The sequence below is a fragment of the Taeniopygia guttata genome, chromosome 6 (assembly GCF_048771995.1).
Source record: "Taeniopygia guttata chromosome 6, bTaeGut7.mat, whole genome shotgun sequence".
NCBI lineage: Eukaryota > Metazoa > Chordata > Aves > Passeriformes > Estrildidae > Taeniopygia > Taeniopygia guttata.
In genome coordinates this window covers 32583435-32597222 of record NC_133031.1, presented here as the reverse complement: position 1 = coordinate 32597222, position 13788 = coordinate 32583435, and the positions used below count along the sequence as shown (strand labels likewise).

Sequence of the window (13788 nt, the reverse complement as noted above, 5' to 3'; positions counted from 1 at the left end):
GAGGGTGGCTCAGCCACACAGATCAATACCCCTGTGCTACACATTTGCACAAGCACACCTAAATTAACTAAAAAATATAAACAAAAAGACTCATCTGAAGAGAATTTCCTAGTTTCATTAAAAAACCCCAAACATCCAAAACAGCACCAAATTTCTTTTATGTGCTCTCAAGGGTGAGAGAGAAGACATGAAGTTATCTCAGGTGCAGCCAACTCCTGTGCATCCTCCTCCTATGGAAATATTACATTCTATTTTCAGCAGAATTTTACCAGAGCCTTTTTCAAAGAGACCTTGTGCCACAATGTAAAACAGCCTGTAAAATGCATGGAATCCTGGTATTATCAATAATCTTTTTGTGGCACCGTGTTCTCACAGGGACACAAAAACACAGGGGCCACCATGGGTTGGTGCCAGCCCAGGAGTGAGACAGCAGCACCCAAAATGGAGTCATTCAAGTGAGACACAAGCTTGAAAGGGAGCAACTCTACACAATGATGAGTAACAAACATTAAGTGAAGATCTAAACCATTGAAAGACACACTACTTGCTCTTAGAGGCTTAGAGGAGCACAGCCATAAGAAACTGTCCTTCTATGTCTGGAAACTATAGATCATACTTCTTGAAATGAGCCCAAGTGATAAACATTTCATCCTTTGTCTGGAGCAAGGAATGCAGAAACAATGGTGTCATATTCAATATGCACTGAACATATGTTCAGTACACATTCAATAAGTATTATTTCTGTTAGTCAGATGAAGTTTTGGACTGTTGGTCTGTAATGAAGTAAATCAAACACAGCAGTTTGCTGAAGGACAGGACTGATTTGTCTCTCCCCAGTGGTTCTGTGTTGCTGTAAAATGAGAAACCATTTCATCCCCCAGAAGCACTCCACAAGCCAGCCCAAATCAAGGATCCCTCTCATTTCGCTCGAGTTGGAAGATAACTCTGAGCTGCCAGACTCTCTTTGGTTTCCTGAGACCCGTGATTATTTTAAGCAGCTCCATGTCAGGAGAAGTACAAACACAGGAGTTACATTCATTTCCCTAAATCTATCACAGCATAAAGCCTTAGGCCAGTTGGGGAAGAAGAGACCCCAGTGTCACTTCTGGCACCTCAAGGAGCACGGTGGTCCCAATTTTCCCTTTCTTTCTTCTTTGCAGAATCCCACAGAGAGCTCCAACCCCATTAGCATGCACATCATGACCCTGTGCCAACCAAATCCTGGCTCATCACCCCTACTCCTGAAGCAAAGGGAATTCTACTAAGTTATAACTTTGGGTGTTTGGAGATTCCTTTTTTTCCTCCCCAAGCTTACACAGCTCAAAACCACTGTGTCTGGCCTTCCATTCTGTCTGCTGTTGCAGCTCCTCAAAAACCCTTTATGCCACTTCTTTAATCATCCTCCTTCCTCAGGCCACAGAACAGTCAAACTGGAACAGGCACACTGCATCATTTCAAATCATATCCCTCTAAAGATGCATCATGGTTTAAGTTCTACATATTTTACATTTAAAGAACAGCTGCAAACAAAGGGCTTCTTTAAATAAAGCTTCACAATAGGTATTTAACAGCAACAACAAAAAAGCTTTCTCCTCCCTCCATGGAGCTGGCTCGGGAAACTTTAAAGTTGAAGAATCAAAGAGAAACAGAGTTGTGTGATATTTTCCCAGTGTCATAAAAATAAACCCAGGAAGTTATCATCTAAACCAACAAAAGGAGAAGTAATTAATATCTCTCAGGCTTTCACATAGTTTTTCATTGTGCTGCATTTAATTAATGTTTCACCCTTTACAATTTGAACTCAAAGTCTAGCTCTGTAACACTCAAACAAAAATGTTTAGACTCCTTTTTCCCAAACTGTCTGTACAGAACTTGTAACATATACAGTAACTGGAATGGAAAAAAAACTTCTTCATCCTGATAAAAGGAGGATTTGTTAAATGGCCTTGATGGAGCAGTTCTGTGTCCTCCTCAGTTAAATTATGGAAAGAATTGGTGCCTGTTTATCTACCTTTTAAAGGAGGTCCCTTTGTTTACTTGGTCTCTTCTTTGGATAAATTTGGCATAACCATTTAAGAATATAGTAAATTTTAAGTAAATACTTGCTCTTTTTTGTTCACTGCATGAGTTTCCACTATGGAGAACCTCTTGAGTGTGTGGACAAACAGCTGAGGTGCCTGAGATCCAGAAAAGGGCCTTGTTTTGCCAATATTTAATAATTCCCAAAATATTCTGATGCAACACTCCTGATTTTCAGCTAGTACAATCAAGTAAAAACTGTCTTAACCATAACTCAGATCCTGGTGTGCTTGTTATGAGAAGCAGTTGTGCTCACAAAGAAAATTCTATTTAACAAAGAAACATGAAGGGAAGCTTAATACCAGAAAAATCTTCTTTATCATGGCCTGGGATCTGGGCAAGGGCATAAAACCTGGAAGCAAATTCCAATACTATGCTCCAAAGTCAACATGCATCCTGGAAATACTAAATCTTGTGTTCAGTTTTCCTTAGTGAAAATATGGATGATGTCTCTCATGTGAGATATTTATTTTCAAGACTACAGTCCTACATTCAAACAGTAAGAAAAGATTTTCCCAGAACAGGATTTTCTGTGAAAAGGAAATGACCTATTTCAGCCAGTTCAATACACAACACATTTTCTCTGAGAAATTCAGGGAATACATGGAACAAAAAGAAATAATGCTGCTGCTGTACAGCCCTTGGTGCAAAACAAAATTGCCAAATTGTGAAACACCCTGAGAGTCAGCACGAATTCAAAGCTGCACAAGGAGCAGCCACCACAGATGCAGCTGTGGGAAGGCTCTCAGCAAAGGAAGAGTCAGGTACCATCTAGAATATGATTCTGAAGCCCCAGCCAAGAATGAAACAGAGTGTGAGCCTGCAGGACTTGTTTGTGGGGCACTGATGAAGTGGGAACTACAGGAAGGAGCCTGGAAATAAGTGGGAGCTTACCTTCATAACATCATACATCTCTTCCCATTTGTAGCCTTTGGATTATGAACATAACAGGCGAAAAAATACAGATTGTAGAAGTCACGAAACATTCTTTCAGCCTGTCTCTTTCATGTCCCTTCTTGAAAGACAGTGGTAAACAGTAAATCTAACATATACAGATGGGGTCCCACAGCAGGGGAGAACAGGGAAATCCAAGAATCAGACTAGAACAACCAAATCTGGCAACACCACATCAACTTGTGGAGTCTGAGCACTCCCACTCTCATCCGGGAAGTCCAAGCTCTTGCCCAGCCTGTTACATAAATCTCTGGAGGAAATACTGAAGGTATAACCAGGGTTGAACTCTCTTCCTCACCTCTGGCTGTGTAGAAACCCAGCCTTGTAAGTTACATTACCTTCTTCAATAAACCACAAGCTCTTACAATTTAAATCATCTCTGATTTCAGAATGAAAAGTTGCCTTTTTGTCAGTGTAGCCTGAAAGCAAGACTAAGATTTCTTCATTCCTCTGCCTCTCCTTGCTGGCTGCCCTCACCAGGCAGACACAGCCCCTGAAGTGAGTGAGGTCACCCCAGCTGCCACCCGGAAACTCAATATATTAAATTGAGTTTCATTAAAAAGTGGCTTACAACAGAGCCATGGCCTTGGGCTGTGGTGGGAACTCTGCCATCTGCCTTGGGTTCCTCCAATATTGACACTGCAGCAGCACAGCCAGCACCATCACGCTCCCTGGTCTCATTTCACAGCAGGGAAAGAGAATTTAAAAGAAACTTAAAAGCAGGACTTTGACATGAGGACTGAGGTCAGCAGCATCACCTCCTATGGAGGTGCTCAAGGGAGCAAAACTGGAATTGGGATGTGCCAAGGGAGCTCCACGGGTTTTTGTAGGGTTACTTCATTTAGTATTAAATCTATACAGAATTTTTATTTAGTGTATCACCTACTTTGGGAAAAAAGACAAACATGCCTGACTACTTTATGGAGTGCTGATCTATTGATGTGCAATTGATGGAGAGGAAATGGGGGGTGATATTACAAATTTCTGAAGCCAGGAGTTGGAGCTGCATTACTGAGAAGTGCTGCCCGTGTTGGGAGTGGGGAGAGGGAGATGGAGCCAAAGGAGCTGCTCTCCATCAGCCAGGGTTGTGGAATCACAGCTAACAAGAAGACTGGCTTCAGGGGAATCTGCTCCACAAAAGCTAAAGAGAACAGCCTCTATTTCAATTTGTACATTTTTCTTCCAATCTTTGCACTTAGGAAGAAGTATGGTTTATCTCCCTAATTAGTGGAACTTGTCCGGGATTAATTGAGGTCTCTCCTACCTGTCAGCAGTACCATTGACACCCTGCCAGCACTCCATGAACCCAGCCTTCTCCATGCTACTCAAAACACTCTGTTCACCAATTGTTTTGTGTCTGTATTTTACTGACATGACAGCTTCATTCTCATCATGTATTCAGAAATAAGACATATTGGGAGGAAATAAACCAGATAATCTCACAACACACACAGAGCAACAAAACCAAACTGTGCTCCATTGCCACCCAAGAGGAAAGCAAGGACTGCAAAGGTTTATTTGGGTGTTTGCAGATTGCCCTCTGACTGTAGTGTGACATTTGGAGGTGCACAGAGAAACTGAGGACTCAGAAGATGAGCATTTCCTCCCTGACCAGTTTTAACTAATAGCAAGTCCTACAATCTTTTCCTGAGGGACAGCTCGACTCCCTGAGGGGGAGGAGGCAGAAATGGGTATTTTCTCTTTTTTTTTCCCCCATCTCATCTTTAGATCCACATGCTCTTTAAAACTGGCTAGAGCTGCAGCTCAAGGGGAAAACGTCTGTCCAAGTACATCATTGCCTCTAGGAAATGTTCCACACTAAAGTCCTCTGCAGACCTGCTCCCAGAGCCTCAGCACTCAAACAAGGAATCTGCCACCAGGGGATCATCTCAGCTCCTGCACCAGGTCCTGGCAGGGACCCGAGGCAAACCGAGTCCAAGGCCATGGCATGAGGGACCCAAAAGAGCAAATACTGCAGTGCTAATGCAAAAGCATCATCTGTGGCAAGACTTAAAGCAAACAGATTCCATCAGGCCTGGCCCTCCAAAGCATTTGCAGCTGTTAAATCATAAATTCAAGGTATAAATTTCACATGAGTATTTACTGAACAATTTATCATGCACTATGCGAGGAAACTCAATCAGAGAGAAAACGAGAAAAAAACCCCAACTTTTTAGATTGTTCAATTTAGTATTGAAGATTAATTTTGGCTTTCATTCTTGGTATCTCCCACTGGGAGATGAGCTGGAAATAAAAAGGAGGAATAAGTTCTGTAGTTTCAGCTCCATCGATCATTTTCAGAGATGATCCTCATAAAGCCTGCATGAATAATTCAGGTGTGGTTTACTGATGAGCCCAGAACCAAGGATACAGGAGTGGCTGTATCCTTCTGAGGTCAAGCTGGTTGTGTATTACTTAAGCAGGCACTTTTACTGCAGTGGCAAGGGCCACACAGGCTGACAGATTTGGAAAGACACTCAGTAACTCCAAGCTTTAGAGTTTCTAAAGCCAGGGAGACAAGGCACTCAGAGATATGCATTAATTTCAGTCAAAGCTTATTCACTGAAAAAATCTGATAAAATCCCTTCAGATTTCTAGGTGTCATTTTCAATGGTTAAACTGATTTTCTCTTTAAAATCTCCCAAACCCAAGTAAGCTACAGCTAAAAAAGAACACCAAGACAGGATGTTCCAGCAATACATCTCTACAGATGAAGATCAATCCTGTTCTCAACTCTGCTGCTGAACTGCTGCACACACACAGAATCATAAAAAAAAGTTTGGGTTGGAAGGGACCTTTGAGGTCCATTGAGTTCAATGCTCTTGGTCAGTTCAGTTCAAGTCTGCCTTACCCACTCAGGCTGGGACCTTTAAACAGCATAACAACTTCTTGTTGTAAATGCATGCAGAGTCCAGAGGGGGAAAATGCTCATTACATTTCACATTTAAGGGCTTTTGCCTTCTGTTTATATAAAATTAAATAACTGACAATCTCTCATAATTCATCTTGTGGCATTACTTGTGGTCAGTTACACAAATATAATACAGAGACATATACAGTCTTTACTCTTTTTTTATTTTTTTTTTTCTTCAGACTGTTACAAACACAGCCCTGCATCATCATTCAAAGACATCAGGAGAGCCCAAATGGTAATTCCTTTCCTGGAGATCAAGTTACCACTTCAGTCAGCAGTCATTAGCTGACCCAAGGGCCTACTCATGAGGACCAGGAATGTTCTACAGCTACAACAAAAGGTCTTTTTCTTAATCCCAGCACTAGGTTAGGATAACATCAAAGATGTGCCAGCTTTCTATGCTGTGATTTTTACATAATATTTGCCTACCCAGTGACTTCCAGCTAACATGACATTCCCCAATAATTAGCTTCTTTTAACATAATGATTGTTAGCTATTAGATGTTCTGAACATGAAACATCCCTACAGATTTTAAATTTTGATATTAAATTTGTACAGCAACACACAGAAAACAGAGATGGAATGGTGGAGTTATCTGGTTATTTTAGGTATTAATATTTGGTGTCTACCAAATGGAATTAGCCTACCTATCAAACCTAGCACCCATGGATCTGCTGAACACTTGGCTTTAGAAAACAATGCAAATACATGTGGTGAGTGGCATAAACCTCACAAACTATTTTCCCTTTCTCTAATAAAACATACCTTTGCAATTATAGGGTGTCTCAAAAGAATTCAGTGCCCTCTCTGGGGATTGGAGCAGATGATCTCCAGAGGTCCCTTCCAACTCCAACCACTCTGATTCTCTGAAAACCTTTTGACCAGAGCAGAGCAAAGCCAGAAACCTCAGCCCAGCCTGCTGAAAGATGGGTGCCACTTCAGGGGCCATGGAAAGCCATCTGTCCTGCTGCCTCTGCCCCTGGGAATATTCTCAGCGCTGGATCTGATGCTTACATTGAGTCAGGAGCTGGGGGAGGTACCAACATGTCACTTACATGTCACCACACTCCATTTACAAGACAGTTCCTTCAGGGACACATTTCTGACCATTAACTATTAATGGATCTCTCTCACACTACTGTAGAGCAAAGTGACAAGATCAGCCATCCCAGGATTGAATAAATTCACAACAAACCCATACTGTGAGGAGACCAACCACAAGAGGGGTCACAAGAAGATGATGTTGGGAAGGAAACAGATCACCAAGCTTTCCTTCAGCTTAAGTCCTACTCCCACAGGCGTGACATTATTGTCCCACAGGAACATTGTTACTGATGTGCACACACAGGATGAGAATAAAGCCTTGAGAATATAAAAAAATGATGTTTGGTACCTGCAAGGTGGATGCAGGAAAACCACAGGGTACTGGTCTCTGAGGCTGTGCTCCAGTGATGTGCACAACGCCCCAGACCTCTGACCAGAAGTTCAGTGGGAATTCAGATTTCTAGTGCTGGGTCTGCACTGAGAAAGTGCATCACCTTACAGGGGGAATCCTTCAGTCTGCTGGCTGGTGTGTATGGCACATGTACAGAGTTTATATCATATATATCCTATGTGCACAAAAGGCAATCACACCTTGGGCAACTCACCTGCAACACTCCTGCCATATTCTACAGGTTCCTGCCTTGCAATGTCTGACCATCAAAACAAAGCAATAATTCCATCACAGGATTATTTCAGTTTAAACAATAATGCTGGGAAGTAATTTTAGTCCTACTTTATATAGGTCCTACATTTAAGTCCTACTTTATAGCCAGAAGTTCCCCATATTGCTTTAAATCATGTTAAATTTTTCATTTTCCTTTTATAACAGTCACCGTTGCTGAGTTACCAGAAATCTTTTATTTTTACTTTAATATTGGATATGGCTCAATGAAAAGTACAACTCCAACTTCTCTAGTCACAGCAATTTCAAATAACTTTATAGAAGAAATCCATGAACTGGGATGAAGTTAATTTCCTTGTATCTTCATTCTTTATCCTGTTGTCTTTCTGATGCATTAAGAACAATTAAGAACTAATTAAGAACAATATTGTGGAACAGAGAAAGTGAGGGCCATTTTTAAAAAACAGGGTTTTGTAAAAGAACACAATCAAAGCTGGAAGGTTTAAACAGAAATCATATTCTGCATTCAGAGTAATATTCCACAAAATCATCTGCAGTTCCTTCCTCAGCAAAGGCTTTCTGCTCAACCCAAAAGCAGGATAACATCATGTGTTCCTTTTATGGCCTGAGCTATGAAGCAGCAGAGAAGCATCCTTTGCAATTCTCATTTAAAATGAGAATGCAATTCTCACTTAAAATGTCAAATAAATCCCATTCCACCAAAACGACAATTGCACAAGAGCTCATATTGACAGAGATGTGTGCAGAAAGCAGGGCAGGAGCTCCTCTCCAGAGGAAGATTTTAATATTATTTCAGAAACACAGCTCCCCAGAAAAATAACCACTATTACAACAAAGGTGGCCCTTGCCAGCCCACAGGGATGTGTCGTGAGAGGCACAAGGCTGAATTTTGGGACACAAGGAGGAAGGTGACCCTGCAGCCAGAGCCATTCCCTGCCCTGAGCAGTTCTGTACCTCCCCTCACCCTGAGCCCAAAGGGTGTCAAACCCTCTGCTGCCCCAGAGCAGCTCAGCTGAGCTGTCAGTGACTGACACCAGGGTGGATTTGGTGTGAGTGGGTGAATATGGTCACACACTGCTCCTCCAGAAAGGGGCTTCCAAGCTGAAGTGCTGGGATAACTCAGTGTCTCAGCTCAGAGACAAAATCTGCCTTTTCTTTTTTTGCACAGGTGAGATAACAGAAATAAAATGCCATGGCTTCCCCCTTCAGATCATTATGTGGGACTTCAGCAAGGGAAAATAATACCTTGTGTGTTGTCCAAGCCACACAGATCAGTTTGGAAATGTGTCTTCTATAATAGATTGAAAAAGAAAACTATGAAAACCTTTAACATTAATCACTTGCTATAAAAAGGCCCGTTTTTCCTCACAGGATGGCTATATTTAGAAAACAGGATTAGAACTGCAGTGAAGGAGAACTAAAAGGGCATAATCATCTTAAAAAGAATGTTGAATTTTGGGTTTTAGCCTATTGTCTTATAAGCAGTCTTCCTGCAATAACTGAAATGGGAAGAAGGAATTATTTTTTCCTGCTTTCTCTCTTTGTTTATTCAGCAATTTTGAGCACATTTTGTGCAGAAGCCAAATTCCCACTCCCCCAACAAAAGCCATTTCCTGCTTTCACACAGCAATGCTAGAGAAATGTCTCAAGCTGTGGGAAACCACATCTGAAGGAAAAAAGGCTGCGGGATATAACATGGCACACTTACAGCAGCACTTCAATCTGTTTAAATCATTTTTCTAACTGATTAGCGAGAAGTTCCCCATATTGCTTTAAATCATGTTAAATTTTTCCTTTTTATTGCTTTTCCTGAGATCTAGCGGGCTATGTTTTTCAACACCACTGATATAAATGAATAATAAAACAATCCCCCATCCTTCCTGGACAGCCTGCTTTCTCTTTTACTGCTTTCAGCCTGAATAATGAAAATATCTATGCCACAGAAACAGGACTCAGAATTGAAATTGTTTTTTAAATCCCCGTTCTCTTCTCAGGCAGATGCTTTATTCTCTGAGGTACAACAGGAAAAAGCAATTTAATTAAAGGCACTCTTCTTCAGACATCACAACTGCAAATATACTAATATGCCCCTAAATCACCAGAGGCTGCTGAATATTCAACCACAGAAATCTTTTAAGAAAGATGCAGGCTACTCCAATATCAAAGGTGAAAAATACTTAAAAGAAATATAACCAGTTAATACACAACAATCCCAGGCATTGATGCACTTTGCTCACCCTTGTGGGTTAGGGGTTGCTGTTTGAATCAGTGGTTGATGTTCAAATATTTAATACCCCTGATAAGTATCTTTCCTCTTCTTTTAGTCCCAAGGTGTAAAATTTTAATCCAGGAAACATCATTGTGTAAACTGTCCCCTCGTGAAGAAGCATCCTGTGCCTCTGCTACACAGCATCACCACTGGGAAACGGATCAATAATTCATCAGTGCCAGAGCCACAGGTTGGGAATTGCTTTGTTTACTGCAACCACCTTTTAAATGCAACAACGTGGCCTTGCAGAGCCACATCTCAGCTCTGCCACGCAGCTCCAGAGCAGGACCTGGGGACAAAACAGCGTGGATGAATGTGTGACACCTGCCATTCCTGGGGACGAGCAATCCTGGGAGCACGGAGACCGCTGAAAACACCGGGATGTGAAACGGGCTCTGCTCCTGTAACTCCTCTGGGCGGCCCTTCCTTTCAGAAAGGAGACAAGGATTACACGGGGTGGAGAAGAGAGGTGGGGAGAACCTTCACTGAAAAGGAAATAGAGGAGGAGAGACCCTCTGCCTTCAACCTGCTCCATATTCTGCCTTTTTGGCCCCTGCACAGCCTCCCTACAGGACTTTGCAAGATCCTTTCTAACCCTTATTCCTCTACTTCAACACCTAAAGCAAAGGGATCTGAATTCCCTGCTCATCTTTTCTCTCTTTTAGCAACCAAACCCTTTTCCTGGCACAATGCTGGACTCATTTCTAAGGACAGCAATGGGCTGTTATTAACAAGAACAATAAATGCAGGTTTTTATGCTGAAGGAAATCAAAGCTCTAAAGGAGAAGGAGCTTACGTGATTGTAACTGTCCCCTGTGTAAGATACAACCTGGTTTACATTAAGCCCTACAAAAAAAAGCTGCTTCTGTTTAGGAAAACTGTATTGTGTAAACTTGGACATTAATCTAAGGATTCCAATTAATCAAAATCAAATAAGTTTAAAATGGAAAGACACAGATTTTCTCAAAATTTACATATTTGCCTCAACAGAACCTACAGCCCCAGTTCTTCCTCTCAAAGAGGCTTCCCAAGCATCCATTCATCCCCTGAATCACTCCCTGCAGCAGAGGGAGAGGAGCTGTAGCAAACAATACTGCAGGGCAGCAACAAACAAGAGCTCTACAGTTGCACCGAGGTCTGTCTCAGACATATCCACAGTTGCTTCAACCAAAATTCAGTTCATGTCCAAGCTCCAGTCTGGTTTCCAGAGCCAAGGAAGGATCTCACCATCTTGTCTAGTGTCACCACCAATGAAGGCTCTCAGGCCAAAACCTGCCTTAAAAGAAAATTTAAGACTGTAGTGGAAAAAGAAAACTAATTCAATTTTTTCCCCATTAAGCTGGCTCTAATGGGAATACAAAACATGATATCCATAGCCTGCTACTAAATTCAGATGGTTGCTTAAGAGCATTTAAAGATCTGAAGAGAAATTACACTTCTCTTTTCTTTGCCTTTTCCATAGTAAAAAATACATTTGCTTGTTTGGTTCTTACAGCAAACCCGCCCACTTTCTCCAAGAGAATGCAAACTGCATTGAATTTCTAGCTGTAATTACAACTCTGCCTCTTGCCACTCAAAAGCTTGTTTACCTGAACTGCATAAGAAGCTTGGTACATAGCTAAATCCTTACAAAGCATCAGAGATGGATAAGGTAACGGTATCCGTAAGACATAGCAAATAAAAAAAACTATAGGTGTATGGTCTTAAAACAAAGGAAATGTACTTGTAAGAGATAGAACTGCTTTTCTGGGTGCTGTAATCATGGCAGAGAAACATTAAAAGCACCCAGATTATTGCCTCTTGAAACACACAGCACTGAAGAGCATCTTTGATTTAAATCTAACCATCAGATCCTCTGACTGCTGGGTCAAGGCAAGCAAGAAGCAAAAAAAGCAAACACAGCAAGGGAAACAGCTCTGCTGGTAAATGACAGCCACAATGCATGCGCAGGAAATGCCTTTTCATTCATGTTTTTACCACCTCACATCAGTTTTTATTTTCCAATTTGCCTGCATGTCATAATACAAAATAGATGACAGCAGCTCCATTACATATGGCATAGGGCACCCCACTCCGTATGGAGAGCTTTAGAGCACACATGGGTTTGCCAGACGTGTGCTGTGCCTTGTTAATAGAGGCCTGAGGGAGGCTGGGGTCTTTTCATTTTATTTTCAAGGCTAAACGTGACCTGCCTACTTCCAGTGACAGAAGAAGTGGTTGATGTAACCACCTCTCATATCAAAGGGAGCACTGTCATTGACTTCAGAGATGAGATCTTTTGGGCTCAAATAAGGGAGGCTGGAATGAAAGACAGGGAAGCTTGACAGAAGAATCTCCTCGTTACTTCTGGTACATCTTAAGTAAAACATCCCCATGGCTTCCAGCAATTCACCCTATTTAACAGACAAACCCAGCAGATAGAGCATCCTCTAATTACTGATGGGGATGCTCACTGAAGGCTGTCAGTAAAAGGAAGAAGAAAACAAATTTATGTTCCTACATAATAAGCTGACAATAGGCTGAACTGTCTGTCAAGGGATTAACTCAGACTAAAGATCAATTCAGTAACAGCAGCCTCCCCTCCTCCCAAGACCCCATTTTTTCAATATTTTAAAATTTTACATACGTATATATAGCCTACTCTTCCACGTATATATTTTTATTTGCACCACTTTCCTATGTATGATCATATAGTACAGTACAAATATTTCACCAGACTGATTTCTTTAAAACTTTTAAGAACTACACAATGGATTCTTCCAGGTTTGGAAGATAAAAAAAAAAAAGAGAGTTGGCAAGCAAGGACTGTTTTTTTACACATATGGAGTGATAACTTTTATAAATACATGTGTATGCAGACCCTTACACAAAGAAAACTGCTCACATCTCCTGTGCAGAGGGCTGAGACTATCCAGTTTACATTTTTCCGGTACCCAACAAACAAAAGAAAAGACCACGCAGCAGAAGAAATATTGAAAACCCACCCACCGGGACACCAGCATCTTGGCCTGCTACCAATGATCAGTGACATTCCATTTCTTTCTTGGAGCCTGCTCCAGCTCCCTCTGAAGTCAGTGGGCATTTCACTATCAACTTCAGTGGGAGCTGGCTCAGGCTTCAGTCATTTTCCTCTTGGATTGGCGAGGGATGCAAACGTTAGAGACGCAGCACATAAAGCTCCTGATGGGAGGAAATAACACATCAGCATCCCTTTGGCTGATCAAGAAATGGGCACTGAAAGTGAATCCTGCCCAGTTGCTGCAAGGACAGCAACCATAACGCAACCAGAAAAGCAAGGTGTGGTTCGTGCTCAGGAGAAAGAAACCCTTTCCCCTTAAAAAAAGAAAAAATACAATTCAGGGATGACAAATGCCTAAAAGCTCTCAGCATTTAAAACCCTAGCAACATTTCCAGTTTGCTAATACTTAAAAAACATTGCCAAGAGATAGAAATCTACTGTTCTAACAAATAAAAGCACTGAAGATGAAGGTGGTAGCGCCTGGCAAGCTGATTTCTGCTCACACCCTGAGCAGGGCAGCACTGGCAGGTCAGACAGCTCCCACAAGGACACTGTCACCAGATGTGTGTGTGCACCCAACAGATCCGTGCACACTGAGCATCATCTCACTGTCACTGGCTTTTATTTCAGCAGAGCCACCCCGATTATCTGATGGAACCGTGCCCTGACTGTGGCCACCAGGGTGCCTGCTGCGACTTGCAAAGCACATGGCAGCGCTCACACCGTCAGCAGCGAGGTCTGAGCCACCCCACTTTCATCTGCAGGTAACTTTTATTGTCAGGGCTTCCCTTGGGCTTTCCCTTTTTTATCATTCCAAATTGACTTTTCTTTTTTCTTTAAATGAAAGGGCAATTGTCTGCTGCCA

General features: G+C 41.9%; 1 protein-coding gene across 18 annotated transcripts in view; it reads right to left on the bottom strand.

Annotated features, from left to right (window-relative positions):
- The window catches only part of TACC2 (transforming acidic coiled-coil containing protein 2), a 127258-nt gene that overhangs the window by 39230 nt on the left and 74240 nt on the right, over positions 1 to 13788 (bottom strand). The gene's annotated exons all lie outside the window — the stretch shown is intronic.